The sequence below is a fragment of the Corvus cornix genome, chromosome 1 (genome assembly GCF_000738735.6).
Source record: "Corvus cornix cornix isolate S_Up_H32 chromosome 1, ASM73873v5, whole genome shotgun sequence".
Taxonomy (NCBI): domain Eukaryota; kingdom Metazoa; phylum Chordata; class Aves; order Passeriformes; family Corvidae; genus Corvus; species Corvus cornix.
Genome location: NC_046332.1, coordinates 115,211,901 through 115,235,085, shown reverse-complemented (window position 1 = coordinate 115,235,085; position 23,185 = coordinate 115,211,901). Strand labels below are relative to the sequence as shown.

The following is a 23,185-nucleotide window of genomic DNA, read 5'->3' as shown; positions in this document are numbered from 1 at the left end:
GCAGTTCTTCCTGATGTGTTCTAAACCCTGCACCAAAGTGCTGCAATAAAGCATGACCGGGCAGTGAGCAAGGCTGACAGAAAAGGGCTCCAGGCCAAGCTCCGGCAACGCGACGCCCACGTGGAGCAGAGCAGGGCTGCAGCAAACATTAACACGGCCTGGGCTGCTCTTTGCCAGGAATGAACATGGCCCAAATCACAAATAACAGAATCACTGAGGCTGGAAAAGCCCTCCCAGCCCATCGAGTTCCAGCTGTGCCCCATGCCCACCTTGTCCCCAGCCCAGAGCACTGAGTGCCACATCCAGGCCTTCCTTGGACACCTCCAGGGATGGGCACTCCAAACCTCTCTGGGCAGCCCCTTCCAATGCCTGACAACCCTTTCATGAAGAAATTCCTCCTGGTGTCCAACCTGACCCTCCCCTGGAGCAGCTTGAGGCTGTTTCTTCTTGTTCTGCCCCTTGTCCCCTGGGAGCACCCTCCTGTCAGAATTGTAGAGGCTCCCCTGAGCCTCCTTTTCTCCAGGCTAAAAGTACTTATTTGCACAGGGAAAAATATTCAGAATACAGCCACAGTTGTAGCCAATTCTGGATAATGAAGGGCTTTTAAATCAACAGCAAACAAGATGCCAGAATCGCTGGGCCTGATTCCTGGTACACTGAAAGCAAGGACAATATTAAATGGTGAGCCAAGCACAGGCTGCCCGGGAAACACAGCTCTGCCTGCAGGACAGGGGCTCTCTCCAAGGAATCTTGTGCCTCTGCTGCCTGAGATGTGACTGTCAGACAGGAGAACAGCTCTGAATGGCACTGACAGAATAATCAATCACACAGGGCTTGAGGAAAGCCCCCCTTTCCTGTGACAGGCACCCAGCACCGGGACTGGCACACACACACAAGGGTGCACACTCTGGTGTGATGAATAACCACAGTGGCATCACACCAAATTTCTACCAGCATGACTTGGGATGGTTACCATTACTCACAGGAGGTGAATCCCTGAGCAGCTATGCAGAACATCCCAAGTCAGTGCCAGCAGGACTTCCAGACCCCCTCACACTGTCATGCAATGGGACTGGTCACATATTTTAAAAGAACTGATGTTTTTCAGCTGTTGGAAAACTTTTGAGACGTCCCTTGCTGGATTGTTTGCTCAGGAAATCTCTTTTTGTGTGCCTGGGTCTCACCAGCACTGGTCAGACAGTGTGTACCACAGAGAAAGGCTGGGATAGTTAAAAGGCAGAGCACTATAAACCTGCTCTCAGTGGTGTGCAAGAACAGCATAAGCTCCTGTTGCTGCAGGTTAGAGCTGCACTTTTTTTGTAGATAAATATGCCACGTGATTTTCAGCCTTTCTGGACACCTAAAATAATTCCAGTTATGGTGAGAGCCCTTGTATAGCGAATTTAAGCCAAATTTAGGCTTGCTGCACTTTAGAAGCAGCCTACAGGTCCAAGGATCCCCTAAGAGAAAACCAGAGTGCAGTTATTCCCCTGTGCTGCTGCTTTATTCACACCATAGGGCTGTATTAAAATTATTACACTGTTATTAATTTATTTAAATTAAGTCCTTTAACAGGACTATGAAGATAAAAGGTGAAATCCTCATCCACTGAAATAAACTGTTTGAACCAGCCCAGAAATTCACCCACCCTGCCACAGTTGATGGGAGCAAAACTCAGGAGCAGAAGATCCTTAAAAGCCTGCAATTTGGGAACTGCTAAGCAAACAAAGTAACTTTCCTGCCCAGCATGGTACTGTAAGTTTATGCCTTCCCTTCTCTAACATTTCTAGGTTTAGAAGAAGGTGCTGCAGCTCCTGCTGACACCTGGGCTTTGCCAAGAAGCTGAGGGGACCCCCAGGAGGGGCTGAGGCAGCCCCAGCCCCTTTGTGCCCTCCAGACATGGATTTCTGGGGGAAAAAGGCTCAAACATCAAAACCCAGCAGTGACCAGTGAAGAAAGGCCACAGAAATGTTTTTAATTCCTATTTGTAAAGCAGGTAAGTGTGAAACACCACAACTCTTCCACTGGCAGGGAGCTATGACACAGAAGAGCTGCATGACATGAGCTCAAAGCTTTTGTGTTTAACTTGTGGTTGGGTATAACCACTTCAATTTTGGGTTGGTTTTTTTTTTTCTTCTTTCACTGTAACATGTGTTTTAACAGCCTGAACAATAAAACCTTGAGGAAAGGTCTCCTCCAGAAATGCTACTGCTAAGGCTGCTCACATGCAGTCAATATTTGCTGTTAGGGTAAGATTTGATTGCAGGTGAATACCATAAATAAAACAACAGTAAAGAACAAGAAAACCAAAACAGGAAAAGATGCATCAGCCAGGAGGTTTCTTCAATTTTCCATTCTCAGTGCTAATTTTTTGTACTCACCCTGACCTTGCAAGACAGAACCCACTGGCAGTGTTATGCACTGTCTGATGTGCTTAGTTCTTCAGGAGCAATTTAAATAGAAGCATAATTCACTGATAATTTTCCAATTACATCTCTTGATAGTTTGGATGGGGGATTCTTTAATAATATGGCATTATTTGTTTAAAAAAATCAGTGGGAGAAATAGAAGCTGAGTGGGGCTGGTTGACCAATGGGGCTGCTCTCAATGCTGGCAGCAAAAAAATTTGCTGGATTTTTCACTTTCAAGAAACACCTCCAGAAGTTAATCATGGACTCAGAGAATGGTTTGGGTTGGAAGGGACCCTAAAGATCATCCCATTCCACCCCCTGCCATGGCAGGGACACCTCCCACTGTCCCAGGCTGCTCCAAGCCCCAGTGTCCAGCCTGGCCTTGGGCACTGCCAGGGATCCAGGGGCAGCCCCAGCTGCTCTGGGCACCCTGTGCCAGGGCCTGTCCACACTCCCAGGGAACAATGTCTTCCCGATACCCAATCTAACTCCCTTCTCTGGCAGTGGGAAGCCATTCCCCCTTGCCCTGTCCCTCAATGCCCTTGTGAAAAGTCCCTCTGCAGCTCTCTTGGAGCTCCTTTAGGCACTGGAAGGGGCTCTACGGTCTCCCTGGGGTCTTCTCCAGGCTGAACAGCCCCAACTGTGTCAGTGTGTCCTCATAGGAGAGGTGCTAAATCTCCTTTCTCTTTTTTTAAATTTTGGGGTTTTTTTAAATTTCTTTCTGGAAATAAGGAGAACTTGCCCCCCCCCCAGCCCTGCTCTTGAAAAGCCTCCCGAGGATTGGGTTTCATGGCTATGCTGGCAAGTTCTCTCCCTCACACAAGGTTAACACTGTTTCTGTCACTCAGAGGAAGAATACTGCTCTAACTGGCAGCAAATCCTCTTCCTGATGGGATTCCCTTCCAGCAGCACCAGCTGGAATGCAGCAAGTCCTGGTGCCCCTGGAGACCTCAGGACAAGGCAGGAGGAAGCAGTCCCAGCTTGTGGCTGCAGGTAAGACCTGCTCCTGCTGAAGCAGCTGTGGGTTCAAGCTGACCATGACACGCCACAGCTGCAGTATCACCCCAAGCAAGTCAGTAACCGAGGGACAAGCCACTGTCACCACCTGTTTGGGAAGCACAGATGGCCAGAGTTTGGCTGGCTCTGGACTGACAGCAGTACTCCATGTCCCTAAAGTCTGTGGGGACAAAAAAGGATGGAGCAATCTGAGAACATGTCTCTGCCATCTGTGTCTGTGTCTGGCCCTTCTGCAGTTCATCGACACTGAACATGGCTTTTCTTCTGAGTACATTTTTCTTGGAAGGGTCAGTTCTCCTACAGAAATTCCCCCTCTTCCCCTCTCAATGCAGAGCTGATGGAGAAGGCACATTTCTGTGCTACCACCCAAAAGTGTCTGTGCAGCTACTGCTTATCTCATGTTCCAGCCCATGATCTCAGGGGAGGATACGGCCCTAAATTAGCTCATTTACAGTAGGAACTTTAAACTACAGCCAAAAATATTTGGTTTTATTAGTACTCCCTATATAGTACGCCTCTGACCAATAACTTGTTTTATTTATTTTTCTGGCGAATTACCATGTTCTTATTCAAAGCCATAATGAGGATTATATATCAATGTGGAATGCAGAGCAGCCATTCCTGAAACTCCCAACTGCATATAAAAGAGTTTGGAATTCCCCAAACACTATCTCTTCAGCCCAGGCCACTTACAAATGTGGTTAACATGAATGAAGTAATATCTTCGGAAAGGAAGGAGACTTTTGAGTCACGTCTGACACATTTAACTGCACCAACCACTTTCCAGAGCTCAAGATTTTGACTGTGTGTCTTAACACCAGGCAGGGGTGTTTGATAATGATCACTCCCTGATGCTGATCCTGTTGCAGGATACTTGGACACACACATGGGATACCAAAGGGAGAGCTAAGGCAGCTATTCAAGACTTTGTGCCCTCCAAGTTCAAAACCACAGAGGTCACCAGCAAAGTTCTGAAACCAAGTCAGATTTGCTGCCTTTCTGTCTCATGCTAGAGCTGCCCTGGCAGATTTCTGTGTTTAATTATTCAAACTCAGATCAAGTCCCAGATTAGCTGAAGGTGTGCACCAGCCATGGAGTAACCACCACATTATTCCTGACTGCAGGCTGTAATTATGGACCTTAGCTCTCTACAGAAATACAACTTTCCGAAGAAAAATATCGCATTGTGGAAAAGCAGGATGACATCAGGAGAGATATATAGTGACAAAGAGTAGTTTCTCATTTACAGTCATTCCACTGGTTAAAGCCCAAGAGTGTTTCAAACATTTTAATTGGTGCTGCACTTAAAATTACATCTGAGGAAAGATACACAAACTGTTTGAAAAAGAATTAATAACAAATTACCTCGAGGCTGAAGCCATAAGCTAAGAAAAACTCACACCTTTGTTGGAAAGATAAAAACAAATGGAAGTGTTTTAGGAAGTGAAACAACAACATCCAATTCAATTATAACAAATTATATATAAAATCATGGAATCAAAGAATGGCTGAGGTTGGAAGGGATCTTAAAGCTCATCTGGTTCCAATGCCCTGCCATGGGCAGGGACACCTCCCACTGTCCCAGGCTGCTCCAAGCCCCAATGTCCAGCCTGGCCTTGGGCACTGCCAGGGATCCAGGGGCAGCCCCAGCTGCTCTGGGCACCCTGTGCCAGGGCCTGCCCACCCTGCCAGGGAACAATTCCTGCCCAATCTCCCATCCAGCCCTGCCCTCTGGCACTGGGAAGCCATTCCCTGGCTCCTGGCCCTCCATGCCTTGGGAATTGTCTCTCTCCAGCTTTCCTGCAGCTCCTTCAGGCCCTGCAAGGCCACACTGAGCTCAGCCCAAAGCTTCTCCTCTCCAGGCTGAACAATCCCAGCTCTCGCAGCCTTTCCTCCCAGCAGAGCTGCTCCATCCCTCTGCTCATCCTGGTGCCTCCTCTGGCCTCTCTCCAGCAGCTCCACGTCCTCCCTGTGCTGGGCCCAGGGCTGGGGCAGCTCTGCAGGTGGGCTCTCATATCACCATCCCATGGTGGGTGTTATCAGCTCCTTCAACCTTCCTTGGCTTGTGCCTCTTGGACCTTAGGGCCATTTTTTTAGGAAAGATTGCTGGATTGGACAATGCAAGCATTCTGCACTCACTTCTGATTACTGAATTTTCCCGAGCAGGAAGGTTCCTCTGTGAGCCTGAACCTGATGTACAGAAGATTGAACTAGATCCTCTAGCTGCCCTCTAGCTGCCAGACACCTCTGCCTCTAGTTTTAATTTTGTTCACAGAAAATCTGTTTCTAATAATCCTGTGGAAAATGGGACAGAATCAGGACAACTTTTGCAGCACATGCACACCAATTCATATTTTCAACCACATTTCAGCATGGAGCACAAATTGATGGCATAGATGTAACAAGCAAACAGTAGTAATTATAAAGTGTCATAAATAATTGTGTAAACACCTCACAGCCTTTTCAAGGATAACTACTTGATTAAATTTGCATAATCAGACATTACATACACCATGCACTTTCAATAATCACTGAGTATATTAGACCTGTATATTATTTACTGCAGATTATCCAACAGTTCTGTCAAACCCAGAAGAGTCCTGAATTGTTACAATGAAAAACAGTATCTACAAACTGGACAATCATCATTTTAGGGAGATCTAAAGTGTAACGACGGTTTAGGAATACATGAGCAAGGAAAAAAAATATATTGAAAGCATTTTCTCTGCTTTCAATAAATTTCTTCAGTTGTCATATTCAAGAAATGTATATGTTGTTCAGGAACAGAATGTACTGGCACTGAATCTGTTGCATGCAAGCACTCACTTTTGGGGATGCAACAAATGTTTCTGTAATCTGCCCTGGAAAGTCGTCCTCCTTTTTCTCCCCCCTGGTTTCTGCGGATGCTTCTTATTCTAATGAAGGAAAACACAGTTTTAATGAGAAATAGAATTGATTTTGTTTCCTGTGCTTATGGAGTTGCTTCTGTTGGTCCAGGGGGCTGCAAAGAGCAGAGGGAGCTGCCTGTCCTGGGGGAGTCACCCATGAGGCAGCTCCAGCGAACACCTTGGAATCTATCCCAAGGAAAGCCCAGCTCTGGAAGTGTTCAAGGCCAGGGGCTCAGAGAAACCTGGTCTATAAAAAGTCTCCTTGCCTGTGGCAGGGCATGGAATGAGCTGATCTTTAGGGTTCCTTCCAACCCACACCTTTCCATGATTCCATGGTAAACTGATGTAGTTTCCCAGCCTCTACCTGCACACCCCAGTCATGACCTAAAAGAGATTAAATTAAGTTGGACCTAAGGTGCTCCAGGGAGTGTGAAAAGTGAAAAAATATGTGGAAACTTTCCCAAAAAGAAGCCTGGCACAGCTAAGGACACTCACAGAAAGTGAAACAACACCCGACTGAGGTGCACAGCTTTGTTTCCAAAGGCATTTGTGGCACCTGCTTCCCTTCTCCAGGCATGTCTGGGTGTCCCCTGCACTGGCAGAAGGATGGGGATGGTTTGTGGGATATCAGGAGGGATGGATGAATCCTCTGTGAAAGGATAAACAGAACAGAAGCGTGGAAGGTCCTTCACAAGCCCCTGCAGGGCTTTTCTGTTGTTTTGAAACTCCACTCTCAGGATGGCAAAGAGGCTTCACAGGGAACATTAACACAAACAACATGACTGGCAACACCATTTTTTTTTTCTTAAAATATTCTTAAGACAAAGTGTAAATACTTGTGGTGATCCTTCTTCAGCATATTAGCAAATACCACCAGCTTCCAGTGGAAATGATCATCTGACCACAGAAAAAAACTGAACACCCTTTGAAGTTCTCCAGACCAATCCTCCTTTCTGTTACTAAATGCTTTTTTACTCCTTTTGTATGTCTTTGGCACAAAATCCTTTTTTTTTTTTTTTAATTTCTCTTTTTACTTGTAGCACTTTCAGTTCAGATGTTGGAAAGCAAAATCAAAAAAAAACCAACAAACAAAACCAGACCAGCTGTATAAACACAAGGTATTTAAGAAATAAGTGACTTCCATTAAGTGTTGACCTGGACTGCAAAAACTGTTCAAATACACAGATCAGAAAGACTGGCACCTCCACTGCAGCTTGAATCTCACTTTATCAATAAAAAATGTTAATGCATTGCAAAAATAGAAATATGCCACATCCTCAGCAAAAAAGTACCTTGGAAGGATATAAGTCATCTCCAATAATGCTTTGATTTGTGACCTTCACAGCTTTGTTTTCATTTTTTATTTCAAATGCATCTGAAGAATGTCTATAAATAGCTAATACTGACCGAATGCATAATTTTAGGCTGATTTTTTCAGCATCTGGATTTTAAAGTACTTTGCTGGATGAAACATGGACCTGTCATCCGTGAAACTGTAAAGTTCAGTGCTTAGAAAAATAATATTTTAAGGATTTAAATGTATTTGCTAATAGTGAGTGTAAAGCAGTAGTATTAAATTTATAATACATTACTGAACCTGCAAAGCAAGTTTGCATGCAAAAATGGAAGCTTGACTTAGAAATTCAAAGAAACAAATTTCACATGGAAAAAAACCTCATTATTTCTATATATATTGCAAGGGAAATGCCTGTGTTCCTCCTCACACACTAAAAACAGAAGGAAGAGGAATGTATTTAGTTCACCAAACCTGAATTCACAGCAGGCAAAAAAAAAACTGCAGCAAAAGCAGCACAGAGAGTTTTGTATGTGGATAAGAGAAAAAGAAATATTAACAATTATTATGTGTTTTAATTCCAGCTGGAGGAGAAAAGTAATTTCAGGGTTAAGGCAGGTCCAGTCCCCCTTTTCCAGCAGAACCTGGGAAGGCCCCAGCATGGAAAGGAGATAGAGATGCAACCATTCTGGAAGCAGTTCTGCCAAAACAAATGGGGATAGTTGTAATGTCTAAAGACATGGAGTCATCACAGAATCCCAGAAATGGTTTGAGTTGGAAGGACCTTAAAGCCCCTCCAGTGCCACCCCCTGCCATGGGCAGGGACACCTCCCACTGTCCCAGGCTGCTCCAAGCCCCAATGTCCAGCCTGGCCTTGGACACTGCCAGGAATGGAATATCCACAGCTTCCACAACCTCTCTGAGCAAGAATGAGTAGAACTTTGCAAGGATAAGGCTGCAGTTTCCTTCAGGCTTAGCTTGAATTCAAAATCAGGGTTTAATGGAACAAATACTTATGATCCAGACTCTCCATAGATGTAATAGGAAGCTCGGGAATGGGATACAGGAGGGTTTTCTTAAGCAGTGGGGCCTTTTATATTTAGTTATTCTGTAATTAGCTGGTTTTATTGACATACGGCCTACAGATGGGCTGATCCACTGCTGCAGAAACAGGGCCAGAGTTTATGGTCTTGCTCCATTTATCGTCGTGCCTTCCACGAGGGCTCACAGAAACACCCAACGAGCACAGGGCTCCATCCCATTGCTGTCAAAGAGCAAAACTTGCACGGATTTCAGCCATGCAGGATCAAACTCCAACCACTACACAGGCACACGCATGTGCTTCACCCACTTCTGAAGGGGTTCATGCCTGGAAGGAAGCAGCAATTCTTCCAGCAGGGAATTCTGCTGCAGAAAATCTTTAATTCCCAGGACTGGTAGAAATAGAGGGATGTTTTAGAGGCAGGAATAATTCCAATTGTTCCTTTGGCAGGGGAAACCATAATAATGAAAGTGGTGTATTTGGGATGTTATTTGAGGGCTGTGAGTTTGCACAGGCGTTTTGCCACAGGAATTTAACACACTGCACCCCAAGCTGGCCATCCACCCTTGCTTTTGGTCCAGCCATATACTGAATACCTTGCCACAACAGACCCAACCTGAAATTGTTTAGATTCTTCCAGTACTTTTATAATCAACATTTTTCCTTTGTTCTCTCCCTCCAAAGCAACAGATCCCATCTCAAATTCTCCTGCTAAAAAATTATGAGACATAGACACATAATAATGTTGAGATTTTATGGTGGTTCTAAACCTGACTGCAAAGTCTGCGTTTAGAATAAATTTTTATGTACTGCCATGCATTTTTTTTGTTGTGTTTCAGCCCCTCTTCCCCAAAGATGCAACTCTAAGCAAGATCAATCAATATGTTTTAATACTACAAATAATTGCCATTCTTTTTTCCTGCTGCCCTCCCCTGGATACTTCCCCAGCTCCCACTATATCTAGGAAGGACATTTCCCCAGTTCCTATTATTACCTAGGAACTGATCACTTCTTTTTTCCACTTTTGATGTCTAAAACATTCTTAATTTCCAGGTCTCACTCCCATCCCTATACTCAGTGAGAGCAGAAAAATGTTTCACCCAAAAATTAATCATCATTTTTTTATCCCAAAACCCTGCTGGCCCTTCTGTGCTCACTCTGACCACTTCCAACACCAACCTCCAGCACTGATGGCAACGTGAGCGCTTGGCTTTTGTGTCAGCTGCAGAGATGCTGTCAGTGGAGGCGGCGTGCCCAGTGGGACTCCAAACACCCTTTGGCCTCAGATTTCCCAAATGGTGAAGTCCACACTCACCATGGAGATCTAGCACAGGAAAACCAATCTGGGTGGCAGAGGACTGCCAAAACAACTGTGGTGTTCAACTGTGAGCCTTTAAACTGCTTTGTGTTTGACAGGAACTTACAATGTCCTCTATTTTCTTCATTCATCCCTCAAGAAATGGTTTCTACTCCTTACCAATGTAAACTGCCCACCATGGATGTTGATACGAGACCCCACCTGCAGAGCTGCCCCAGCCCTGGGCCCAGCACAGGGAGGACGTGGAGCTGCTGGAGAGAGGCCAGAGGAGGCACCAGGATGAGCAGAGGGATGGAGCAGCTCTGCTGGGAGGAAAGGCTGTGAGAGCTGGGATTGTTCAGCCTGGAGAGGAGAAGCTTTGGGCTGAGCTCAGTGTGGCCTTGCAGGGCCTGAAGGAGCTGCAGGAAAGCTGGAGAGAGACAATTCCCAAGGGCTGGAGGGCCAGGAGCCAGGGAATGGCTTCCCAGTGCCAGAGGGCAGGGCTGGATGGGAGATTGGGCAGGAATTGTTCCCTGGCAGGGTGGGCAGGCCCTGGCACAGGGTGCCCAGAGCAGCTGGGGCTGCCCCTGGATCCCTGGCAGTGCCCAAGGCCAGGCTGGACATTGGGGCTTGGAGCAGCCTGGCACAGTGGAAGGTGTCCCTGCCCATGGCAGGGGGTGGAATGGGATGATCTTTAAGGTCCCTTCCAACCCAAACCATTTCATGATTCTACGATGATTCTATGAACTACACCCCTGCTCTGGCCACCTGCTCTAGCTGTGGCCACCCTTAGAGCAATCTGGGTTTTACTCTTACTCCTAGTCACAGTTTTCACTGCTGCAAGTTAAATTGAAACCCTCTGGACTTTGCTGCACTCCTCAGAGAGAAGTGTAGCTCTGTTTTCTCTGCACCTTCCCATTACATAGACAAAGATGGTAACAATAGTAATTTTTTTTTCCCTGTTCTGCAAACTTTGGACTTTTTGATTCATGCTTTTGACCTCTTCGCTCAGTGCTACACTGGCTACTATCTGACTGTTGTAGCCATTTGGTACAGCTAAAGAAGAGATTTAATGTCCATCTCTGTGGGTACATCTGCACATGTGTGTGGTGTTACAAGGGAAGGCACTATTTCAAGAGAGTATGAACCATTAAAATAGGTAATCAGGCTATGTTCCATTTCTGAGGGCCAAACAGGCATTGTAGGTATCTTGTACTGACTACATGTTAAATACCTTTTTGCCATCCACTAAAACAAAAGTGCACTAAAAACAAATTGGCATGTGGCCATGGTGTCCACATCAATTCTTCAAACCACTGCCTTGACATGTCAGAACTAATGGATGATCACAGCTTTAGCAGGATTCAAAGCTCTGGTGCAGCTCTGAAACTTCATTTTGGGTTCCCTGAAGTTATTAACCATTAGAAAAACTCAGGTTGTGTCGGTATTAAAGACCTTTTATTAGGCATGTTAGCATGCAGATTAAGATTTATGTTCTCTGTAACATCAGTCTTGCTGTTCCTGAAACAAATGTACCCCTAAGAGAAGAGAAGGAATAAAGCAAGCTGCAAGTTCAAAGAATTTAACTGACTCAAAATATTTCCTTTAAATGCAGATCAAATTTCTTCTACTTTTTTATGTTCCAGGTGTGTATAAATGTCAATAACCAATCTCTAACGGCAGTGACTCTGGCTTTTCAGTAGAAATAAAGAAGTAAATTACTGTCCTCACCACCCCAAGCTTTCACTTATCTCTGTGCTAATGAACCAGAACTGGGGTGATAAGAACGAATCAGTATTGTCACTTCCACTCACTGTCTGATGCTTGCAGTTGCAATGTGGCATAATTTTATAACAAAGCAACTTGGAAGTTGACTTTTAGAGTGTTTGCAGGATGGGTTGTGTATAATTCATGTGCATCACCTTCAAGCAACTCACACCTTGCAGAGGAACTCCTTAAGCAGGTAACTGACCCAGTCTCAGATATTACAGATCCTCCATTAATTCCATTTTGCCTCAAGGAGCTGCTCCCAACATCCTTTTGCCCCTCTCCTCGCAGAAAGGCAGGAGGACACATGCTGGTGTTTCCTGAAGTGCACAAAGCACAACGATTTGACAATCTTCATCCCACTTCTGAGGCCTGTAGGGCAGCTGGGGACCCACAGAAATCCCCCCCCAGGGACACCATGCTCACCATCGACGGAAAAATAACATGCTCCAAATATCTTCCCTTTTCCAGGGGCTACAGAGGGAGTTTAATGGAGATGAAACACCCTTCACAGCAGTTCTGCTTAGCTGAGAGTAAGCAGGGCATGTAGTCAGGGGGTAAGGAACAATTAGGCCTCGTTTATATTTGTGAAACAATTAGTCATTAATTAGGCCAGTTTCACATTTGGAAAAGGGGAATAGCTTTAATTAGAGTGGAATTACATCCCTCTGACAGACTTCAGAGGGAACTCTAATGGCAGGATGCAAACTATAAAGTCTGCCAGGCTTTTACAGCATTTAATGGCTTATGGAGCATATTGGAAGTATACAGTCCTTTCAGTGTGTATAACAACCATCTGCCACAAAACCCCACGTCCCTGCCAGGATCACAGCTACTAAACAGGAGGAGAAAAAGAATTTTAAAACAGTAACCAAATCCCCAGTTTGGATCAAGCATCTTCATAGCTGCATTTGGGCGGCTTCCCTCCCTAATCTAGAAACTTCTCTCCCTGTGGAATTTTTGCCACAGAATATGAAGAGAAAATGAAGTGGCATTTAAGGAGATAAATATTTAATGTATAGCTACAAAGCACACTTTCTCCTCTCCAGTCATGCTCTTAACTAGAGGAAGGGTCTGCACATGAACTTTCAGCCCTAAATAAATAAAATTAATTTAATTGATGCCTTCTGTTCCTCACGCTGGGGCAGAAAATGGGCACTGGCCTCAACACAGAAGTTTCTTGGGAGCTGCAGTTGTTCTGCAGCCTAGTTTGGATTGCCTTAGCTTAGAACCCCTCCCACAGGGATAAACAGAAAATCTTCCATTGCAAGCTGTGGGATGACTCCTGTAGAGTCCAAGAAATTCTTTCTGGAGTTTGGCTTTGAGGCAGGACAATCCAATCAAAGATATTTACCTAAAAAAATACAAGCACGCTCCCATCCTCTGAAATCAAAATGAGCAAGATGGAAGCAGATCATGTTAAAATCCTAGCAGGGACTAGCATGGATGAATCCTACTTCCCAGGTATTTCCACCATGGAGCTACAGACTTTTCCACCCTATGACTAAAGGTTTTATTAAAAAAATAACAAACAAACTACTACTCTAAATGTTTTAAAGCACAATTGTGGACACCTGTAGTGTCTGTGAAACAAACGAAAGGGATTTGAAAGTAATAATTTGGGCTTAGGAGCAAGAACTTCCTACAAAGAATTTCCTACACTTGTAAATACTCCCCCTTCTCATCTCAGCTATGGAAAAATGGGACACTTGCGGTAACTGAGTGTCAAAGCATTTAGAACTACAGGTTTAAAGCAAGACCTGGGGTAGCATAAGTTTGTTGGAAACCAGCACAGGTGACGTCCCACAGACAAAAAGCTCTTCCTGCACTCACTCATACAAATGAACAGGTAAACAGTGCACCAACCATGTATAGATGTTATTTTCCATAATGACTGGCGAAAAAAAAATCACTCTGGGAGTAATTTCACAGCCAGATTCCCTGCTCATCTAACATTCCCTTAGGACACAGGCTGCCTCTACCACAGTCATCAGGTGAAAGGCAAATAAAAGAAAAAAGCATAATATGCATGAGGGAACGTACAGGCAGGACACAGTTTGTTTCCTAAATGTTGCTTTCCACAGGAAAGAAGAAGAGATAATGGCAAAAGAAAAGCAGAATAAAACAGTGGCTGCTCTCTCAGAAGGTCAAGGAGGATAAGTAATACCCTGCTTTGTGCCAGTCTTCACTTTACTGCACCCTTGGGAATCAAGTAACAGCAGCACACACAGTCTGGGATGCCCAGGCTGCCTAAAGGTTATTATGACCACTATGACCTTTTAAATCCTCTCTTATCTTGGAGTATCTTATGGCAGGCCCAGGTTAGTTGATCATTTTAACCCTAAGTATTTTTTCATCAGATTTTTTTTATATTGTCATTGCATTTTGAACTTTTATGGTACAATTCTCCTCAGCTTTATCACCATCACCTGCATGTCTCGATGTACCACCTTTGTTTGCTTGTGGAAAATAAAACCACAGTGTATCATTTTGCTGAGAACACTCTATTACTGTCATTCAATTCTATTACTGTCATTCTATTTTTTTATTATTGTTGAAAGAAATAAAATAGAAATAAAATAATCAGCTTTAGTTTCCAAGAAAAGAGTATCTACCAGTTATTCCACTTCAGTAGTGGTGAGATAGCAAAGAAAGACAAAGATAGTATCAGTATTATACTGATTTTTTCAAGGTCAGGTTGGACGAGGCTCTGAGCAACCTGGTCTAGTGGAAGGTGTCCCTGGTTTTGGCAGGGGGTTAGAACTGGATGATCTTTAAGGTCCTTCCAACCCAAACCTTTCCATGATTCCATGATTTACCAGCATGGCAGAGGCTCCAGGAGGTACTGTCTGGAGCTGGCTCCCTTGTACACTGAGGTCTTGCATCGCCAAGATCTGTCTGGACAATTTCTCCATGGTACAAACCCAGAACGTTGTCACAAAGTCCAGACAAATTTATGCTGGGAGAGCGAATTTCCTCCCTTGAAATTCCTCTCCTCACATTTCCCTCTGCCCAAGACTTTATCTCTTCTGCTCGTCTTGGGGAAGCCACAGGAATGAAAAAAAAGGGAGACTTTGTCAGGAGCAGGACTGGACTGTTAATCAGGAAAATAAATGAACCTATAAAACTCATATAACCTCGCAGAATATGAATTAAAATTGGCCTGGTGGTGACAGTTTAATTCTAACCACTCTCTGCCAAAGTTTTGCTCTGGGTATGAATACACAGGTTGTCCAAAAGAGCAGCAAATGCCCCTTCTTTCCTAATGCTGAGACACTTCTTTCAATGCACATAGATCAAGATAAATCAGATGTTAAAGGAGATATTTATGATCTCCAGGACTCAATAAACTGCATTTACACTTACAGTACCTTGGCTCTTTCGGGGCTGAAAAGACCGTAAGGCCTCATGTATAGTTGTATAAATAAATGAATATATGAAATTTAGTAACAGGAACTCTTCTGACTCATAGGAGTCTTTGGAAAAATCCCCTCTAATCTATTAATAATAAAGAATCTGTAATGCTAAAATTGCAAACCCCAGCACGTCCCCTGTTTTTAGCATACCAGAGAGACTTTTTTTCTGGTAACAGTAGCATATTCAAGACAGCAGAGGCTTGACACAAGCCTTGTTCAAATTCTGAAGCCGGATACCTGGAATTAAGAGCATTCCCATGCAAGACATTGGATATTCAGCAAAATTCTCAGCCTGGTGTAAAAAGCAAATATTTTTAAATGAGATAAGTACAAAAGTGCCCAGTGCAATCAATCAGTGCAGAACTCCCAGCGTTACTGGGACGGGTATCAAATTGTGTTCATTTTTTCCATGTCTTTTATAAGAAGGGTCACTCAGATCCTTCATAACAAGGACATGGAACTGTTGGGGCAAGTCCCAAGAAGGGCCATGAGGTTGGTAAGAGGGATGGAGCACCTTCCCTATGGGGATAGGATGGGAAAGCTGGTGCTCTTCAGCCTGGAGAGGAGAAGGCTGTGTGGAGACCTCAGAGCAACTTCCAGTGCCTGGAAGGGCTACAAGGAATTCAGAGAGGGACAATTCATCAGGAACTGGAGTCATATGACAATGGGGAATGGGTTCCAACTGAAAGGGGAAATTTAGGTTAGATATGTCGAAGAAATCATTCCCTGGGAGGGTGGGCAGGCCCTGGCACAGGGTGCCCAGAGCAGCTGGGGCTGCCCCTGGATCCCTGGCAGTGCCCAAGGCCAGGTTGGACATTGGGGCTTGGAGCAGCCTGGCACAGTGAAAAGTTCCCTGCCAATAGCAGAGATGGTTTGTAAGGTTCCTTCCAACCCAAACCGTCCTATGTTCCTACAGTTCTTCCTACGTCTAAATTAGAAATTTAGAGTACAACAAACATGCATTAAAGTCGCTTGGATTACATTTCAAAGCTTCTTTTATAGGCACTGTCTCTGGGGATCTGAAATTTTGATTATGCAGTACAATTCTGCTGATTCCTGAAGTCAACTGCATCCAAGTAACTCAGCAGCATTTCACAGAGCTCTGTACCCCAAAGGACCCTGCCTGTCACTCTTGCACTTAACTTCAGAACAGAAAACACAGATTATTCCCTACTTTCTGCCTGTTCTCCATCCTGAGCACTGATGTGACCATTCCTCCTATCTCCAGGTTCCTAAACTGGACAAATAATACAACTAAAAGCATGCACACAATATTTCATCAGCCATTAAAGGCACAGTGCTGTGACTGGGAGGCCTGAATTCCTTTCTTCTGTTCTCTGTTAGTCTTTGTGTATGCTTTATTTTTTATACAGTGCTTCAGGCATCACTCAACAAATGATAATCTCCCCACGCTGAGCCACAGTACAGTAAACACAGAGAGGTGGAGAAGATCTCTTTAGCAAGGAGACCATGATGGTTCCATTTTTAGCCTCATTCTTCAAGAAATGAGACTTGAGATACCACGTTGCATGCACAAGGGAATGTTCTTTGACCTCTTCTTCCATCAGCTTAGGAATCATTGCCTGTTTTTTTCCCAAATTTAACAGGGTTTAATAGACCTGGAAATACTCCATTCCATGAAGATTGAGGGGAGCAAACAGCTGGACTAAGGAAAGATACAGAGTCCATGCCCTACTGAGGGGAAAGCTAAGAAGCAGCACATCAGAGAATCCACACAGGACAGCACTGCTGAAAGGGGCTGATTCCTTTTGCAGCTCACTAACTGTGGGTTGAGATCACTAAAAAACATGGGTTTGTTCATCTGAACAAAACCCTTTTAGTGCCCACAGTCCTGACCATCAGCAAGGACAGACACTTCGTAAGTGACAAGTTCCTCCCACCCTCTGGGCACCACCACCACATGCTGGGGCTGTCACCAGCAGGTTCAAGTTTACCTGGGCAAAGCAAGGACTTCAGCAGGACAAGAGGAAATGGCCTCAAGTTGCATCAGGGGAGGTTTAAATTGGATATTAGGAAATAAAATTCTTCACTGAAAAGGCGGTCAGGCATGGGAACAGGATGGTAGCACCACCTTCCCTGAAGTGTTCAGCAAGGTGTGTGGATGTGGCACTTGGGGACGTGGTTTAGTGGTGCTGGGTTAGCAGCTGGACTTGATCTTAGAGGTCTTCTCCAACCTTAATGATCCTATGATTCTAAGGTTGATGGATCAACAAAGCTGGATCTCAAGGCAAGTCCTGCTCCAGCCTCTGTGTTACTGTAGTCTGAGATGGTATTAATGGCTTCAAACTGAAAGTAAGGTTAGATGGGATCTTAGGAAAAAAATTCTTCGCTGTGAGGGTGGGGAGACCCTGGCACAGGGTGCCCAGAGCAGCTGTGGACTCCTCATCCCTGGAAGTGTCCAGGCTGGACATTGGGGCTTGGAGCAGCCTGGGACAGTGGAAGGTGTCCCTGCCCATGGCAGAGGGGTGGCACTGGATGACTTTTAAGGTCCCTTCCAACCCAAACCATTCTAGGATTCCATGAGAAGCAGCATTTGCTCCTTCTATGTGATATCTCTTAGCAGTACTTCTCCCTTTTGCAAATACCTATAAGATTATACCCACCCAGTATTTTGAATTAATCCTCCTGTCCCTGTACTCTGGAGATGGAAAAGTCCCTTCCCGACTGTCACACACCTTCCTGGTTTGACACAGAGTTGTTAAAACACCACCAATGTATCCAGGCAGGAAATACAGGGAATATCCAGGCAGTGCCTTGTGGAGGTACAAGATACCCACAGATGCCTCCACAGTATCCAAATCTGTGATTTGGCCACGAATTTTGCCAGGTTAACAAACAACACACTTAGCAAAGAAACAAAAAAAATCTGTGAATTTCTCATAGTGTTTCAGGCTTCAGTTTTCCTCACAGATTCTTGAATCTACTTCAATCTCAGTGACAAAGGGATATTTGAACACAAATATCCCTTTGTCCAACGACTGAGGCACTTACACCTTATTCATGTAATAAACCCACTTTTTGTGACAAATTTATCTATTTGTTGCCCTCAGTAAATCTTAGAAAGAAAAATACCAAGCGAAGAGAAAAATAGGAATTTTTAGTAAGACTGTATTTAAAACAAATGCTCTTCCAAAAGAATACAATTAGCAGAAGTTGCCCTCAAGAAAATCATCACTGCAGCTAAATAATATATTTGTATTTGAACAAGAATGAAAGAATATTCAGATAACCTGAGACATTTTCCGCTTACACAGGAATGTGTTAGCTCTATTAACACAGTGCTTTTAAACAGAATTATACAAAAACTAATTTTAAACTATTAATGTTTTAGTGGTGAAGTCAGAATAACATTGTTCCTTATCCACAGCATGACAAGCTTTTCTCTCACAAACATTTTGACAGAAGAATAAATTGCAGACGTCTACTTTTCAACCCAAAAACACGCCCCAAAAAAACAAAAAACCAACCCAACAAAAAACCCTCCAACATGTGAGCCACTAAAAGGTAGAAAATAGCCAGAGAGAATTATGACCAAATGCCAGATATTAAAAAGCTCTCCACATGTGGCACAGAAAGAAACAGCCAATTCACTCCAATTGTCTGCTTAACAGGTTGAGCCTCTCTCCAACTGGTAGCAATCAGGCAGGACACTAGAGCGGGCAGGAAATCTAAAATTAGGTTTTACTACCTATAATGGAGGATTTATGGGATAATTTAATTGGCAGTCTTGGGACTGAAACCCATGGTGGGGGAACAAAAACATCTTTCTGGATATACTCCCTGAACCCTTCCTGTAGTGGGCTGAACAATAAAAGTACTGGGGAAATAACCTAGAGATGTAATATCCCCTTTCTAGTGCAAAGTAAGTGGTGCATGACAATGTTTGTGGGTGTGAGGGGGTTCAGCAGAGGTAGAAGGCAGTCATAAATTGATGCAAACTGATTTTTCTGCTTTTTAGGAGAACTGAATTGCTTCTTGTAGCGAGATGTGCCTGTAAGGACATGAGGGATGATAAAGAGCCCCAGATAAATGGCAGTCAAGGCTGTAAGGGAATGAAAGCACAGCCCCAACACTTTATTGCCTGTGGCAGATAGAACCCAGCCCTGTCCTCGCCACCACGGGACAGCCATCCCCAAGATCTGCTGAGCCACTTGGGCTTCCCTGTGGCCTTCCTGTGCTGACACAAACCTTTTAAAGCCAAACCTCAGGGATGTCAGAAGTACTTTCTTGCCTTTCTCTGCTCACCAGGAGAGCTTTGAAAGGGTTAACATCCATTCTGTGCCAAACAAGGGGTAACAGGATCCCCTGCTCCATCCTCAGGGGTGTTCCACCCCTGTCAGCACTCGCTACTGATGCCTTTGCCTGGCTTATTGCATTTATTAGATGGGCTTGGGGAGTTCAGGGAGAGGAACAAGGACATGTCCCACTGTCACATAATGAGGGGGATGCACTCCCACGTGCTGCTGGCAGGTGATTCCCATTCATTTCACTGTAAATTCCTCAAAAAACTATGGGTCCCCAACTCCATATCTGACTGGGATGCAGGGAACAGGCAGACATCAGTATGAGGGAGCAACAGCCCTACCAACCCCTTACAGAGCCCATCTCCTAACCCTGCAGTGCCACCACCAAATCCGCTCACAAATTCAAAGTCCCCTGCTGAGATTCCTTTTTAGTTTGTTTTTCCCATTCCTCAAATCCAACAGTTTAAGCATGGCTGTCACTCATCTCTACTCCCAGCTCCTAGAGCCAAGGCCTACACCCATTCCAAAGTTTTCCTGTAACGGGATCTCCACTGCAGACCTTTACGGAGACATTATGGCATTTGTCAAATGCCTTCATCTTTAAAACACACGCACAGCCATCTTCTATTCCGTGGTGACAAGTTTTGAGAGGATGACAGAGGAATATGTTTAGTGTTATTACCTCTGGCTTACCACTGGCAGTGCCAAAAGGAAATGTAAACAATCAAGTCAGTGTAACAATCCTTGATTATTATTCTTAGAACAGCCCTGACATCAAGTTATAAGCTATCATAAATTAAAAAATGCATTCCCCTTTATTTCAGAAAGCAACATGCAGGAAAAGGCTGAAAAAATCTCAAGGCTGCCTCAAGAACTTCTCTCTCAGCACATTTCAAACTTGACTGGTGTGACATGAAAAAGTCCCAGGAAGAAAGCAACGTTAACTCATTCCAAAAATCACCTTCTGGAAGAGCTCCGCTGATAGCCACTCTGCCTACAGTGAAATCAGTCAGGCAATTTGGAAACCAACCCACTGAGAAGGCTACAACAACTCCAAAAAAAAGGTGTTTAAGTAAATCGAAGTGTGGCAGTTTCAAGATTGGGCTCAGGTTTTTTCCCTTCTGCCACTTTTTGAACACTAACATCAATCACCCTTCATTTCTTGCTTCTAATACGGTTCCCCTAATCTTTTACTCTGGTAATGTGAACAAGAAAAGTCCCATTGCCATCAACAGGGAAAAGTTCTGAAGATTTTGTAGTTTTTAAGCTAATCCTGCTCCTACACTAAAAGGATCACCACACCCCCTGACAAAGACCTACAAGTCATTGCTATCTCTAGGATGCTGTTGAAATGTCAAATCAAGATCTTTCCATGATCCTGAAAAGTGTCCTTTCTGATAGATCAATTTACTTTCTATTTCAAATTATATTTGACCTTTACTTTATATTTGAAATGTTTCTTCCACAAACTTCCCTTTTTATTTTCCCCTGGCTTACATTTTCTTCCTTTGGGGATAACATAATTACATTGACATAAAGAAGAAAACCTTTGTGTCTTAAATATTGCCTCTCTGTTGCCTGAACTTAAAATATGTGAAAAGTTTATAGACCTTGACAGATTCAGGGTGTGGTACAACACACTCTCCTTCATGCAATGCAGCCTCCATCTGCGAGTAAGTTGCCTTTTCATGGAAATACTATTCAGAGAGCATTTCCATAAAAATTCACCCTGGCACTGCTCTGTTTCTCTTGTCATTGGCCCAGCTGTGTTCCTGCCTTGATTGAGTTCTCATTTTGAATAAGGCACAACAGTCATTTTCATGGGGGGAGCTGGGGGAACTTTCCATCTTTACGTAAGAGCAAGCCCTGTGGTCCATGCGGCAGGGCTGCAGGAAGCATCAGTAAAACCCAGGGCAGTTGGATTTACAACCACAGATAGTCTAAGAACACATTTCAACCTCCTCCTGCCCTTGCTTCTAGTTCCTTACTGAAGACAAGGAATGCAGCACGCTCAGTCCCAAACTTCTCCTTCCCCAGAGGAAACACCAGGTTTTCTTGGGGCTTGGAACGAGATGATCTTTAAGGTCCCTTCCAACCCAACCCATTCAATGATTCAGTGATTCTCAAAGGCTTGAATCAGTCCTGGCTGAGGTCAACACAGGGTTCCACACACTGAGCAGGAGACAGGGCCCAGAGGAAGAAGAGATGCAGAAGAAGGAGAAGGAGCCATCCTTAGAGAAAAGATCACCTGGCCCAGATGGATGAGTTAAAGAAGGTCACGCCACTGCTGCTGCCACTGCTCCTCAGCCACCAAGTCCCAGCAATGCCCTGAGGCACCGAGTGCCTCCCGGACCCAGCACCTTTTACTCCCCCCACCAGCAAGCAAGCCAACCTAGGACTGAAATGTCACCATTTCCCAAAAACTTCCCTACTCCAGCAGCAGGAAACAGCGAGGTCACTGCAGGAAGGATCCCAGGACGGCCTCAAGTACCTGCTGAGCACTGGGCCACTACCTGGAAACTGCAAATTCAGCTGTCCCCATGCAGGTGGGGATCCCAAAGGCATCCTGGAAGGCAGAGGCTGCTCCTGCATTGCTCCCAGCAGGTGGATGAGCCAGTGTCCCACCACAGCACCAAGGCAAGGACACCGCGTGCTGGGGCCCACAGATCACCACGCTCCCCTGTGTTCAAAAGGCATTTCGATCATGCTTCCCAAACACAAATACTAAATTATTATTTTTAAATTACGGGGTTTGTATTTTTCCTGAAGCCTTTGCCCTGCACTGAGGCTGAAAATGGACAGTCTGCGGTCTCTTTTACGAAGCTGTTTTTATCCTCTAGGAACCAAAGTGGTAAACCACTAATGGCATGAGCATTTTTCTCATTATCAGTTACAATGTTAATGACTCTTATTTAAGCAAGCAGTATTTAAAAACCTTTCAGCCTTGCTTGTTCACTTATTAGACCTCAGACTATTTATTGTGTCTTCTCTCAAGAAAGTTCTTCTATGATGTTAAAGGGAGGAGGCCATTTCAAGACCAGGCAGTAATTTGCATCAGTAAACACTTTAAGGAACATGTTGCTCCAGTGTCTTAAAACAGACTCATTTTCAAAATCCCTTGCCTGAAGGATCAGTGCACTCTGGTGCTCAGGTCAAACTGTAAATAGCTAAATGTTCAAATAAAATCAGGGTCTAGCAGCTGAAGCAAAGGCAGGTTTTAAGCCCAGTGTTACTACCCAGCTCTGCTTTGTAGCCTTGTGCAAAACACTCAGCCCACTCTTAGAAAACACTGACAGAAACAAAGTGTTTCAAATTTGTTTTCCCTAACCCTCCATCTCCAGGACTCCAGAGCCACCCACACAGAGGAGCACAGGCCACAGAGGTTATTTTGACAAAGGGAGCATTAGGGACTTTTGTGGCTTCCCTTTTTTTTCAAGCCCCATCCCAATGGTGACATAGAGAAAAACAGAGGCATCATCACAGCTACCTAAGGGTACTCATGGAGAAGTATCCAGGGTTGGAATGGGAATGGGAAGGTTTAAGAAGCCAAGCACAAAGGCTCTGGCAGCCAGAAAATCAGAGCACATTCATAAAACAACAGCCCAACGTTTTGAAAAGTATCGAACAAAGTGGTTGCCAAAGCGTTGCTGTCATCTCCAGGAAAAGCAAGCATGCCACAGATATTTCCTGTGCACGCTGATCCTGGGGGAACAGTAAAAGTGGGTTATTACACAGACCTACTCTCAGTGTTCTCACTTTCATAACACACACGAGTGTTTCCTCACTGC

The 23,185-nt window shown here is 44.5% G+C and overlaps 1 protein-coding gene across 5 annotated transcripts in view; it reads right to left on the bottom strand.

Annotated features, from left to right (window-relative positions):
• Positions 1-23,185, bottom strand: part of ERG (ETS transcription factor ERG) — a 136,240-nt gene that overhangs the window by 102,440 nt on the left and 10,615 nt on the right. For 4 of the 5 annotated variants that reach the window (XM_039553429.1, XM_039553384.1, XM_039553407.1 and 1 more), the window contains exon 2: positions 6,255-6,343. The exons of the other annotated variant lie outside the window; for it this stretch is intronic. The gene's annotated coding sequence lies outside the window, so the exon portion shown is untranslated. The remainder of the gene's footprint in view (positions 1-6,254; positions 6,344-23,185) is intronic. 5 annotated transcript variants of the gene reach the window in all.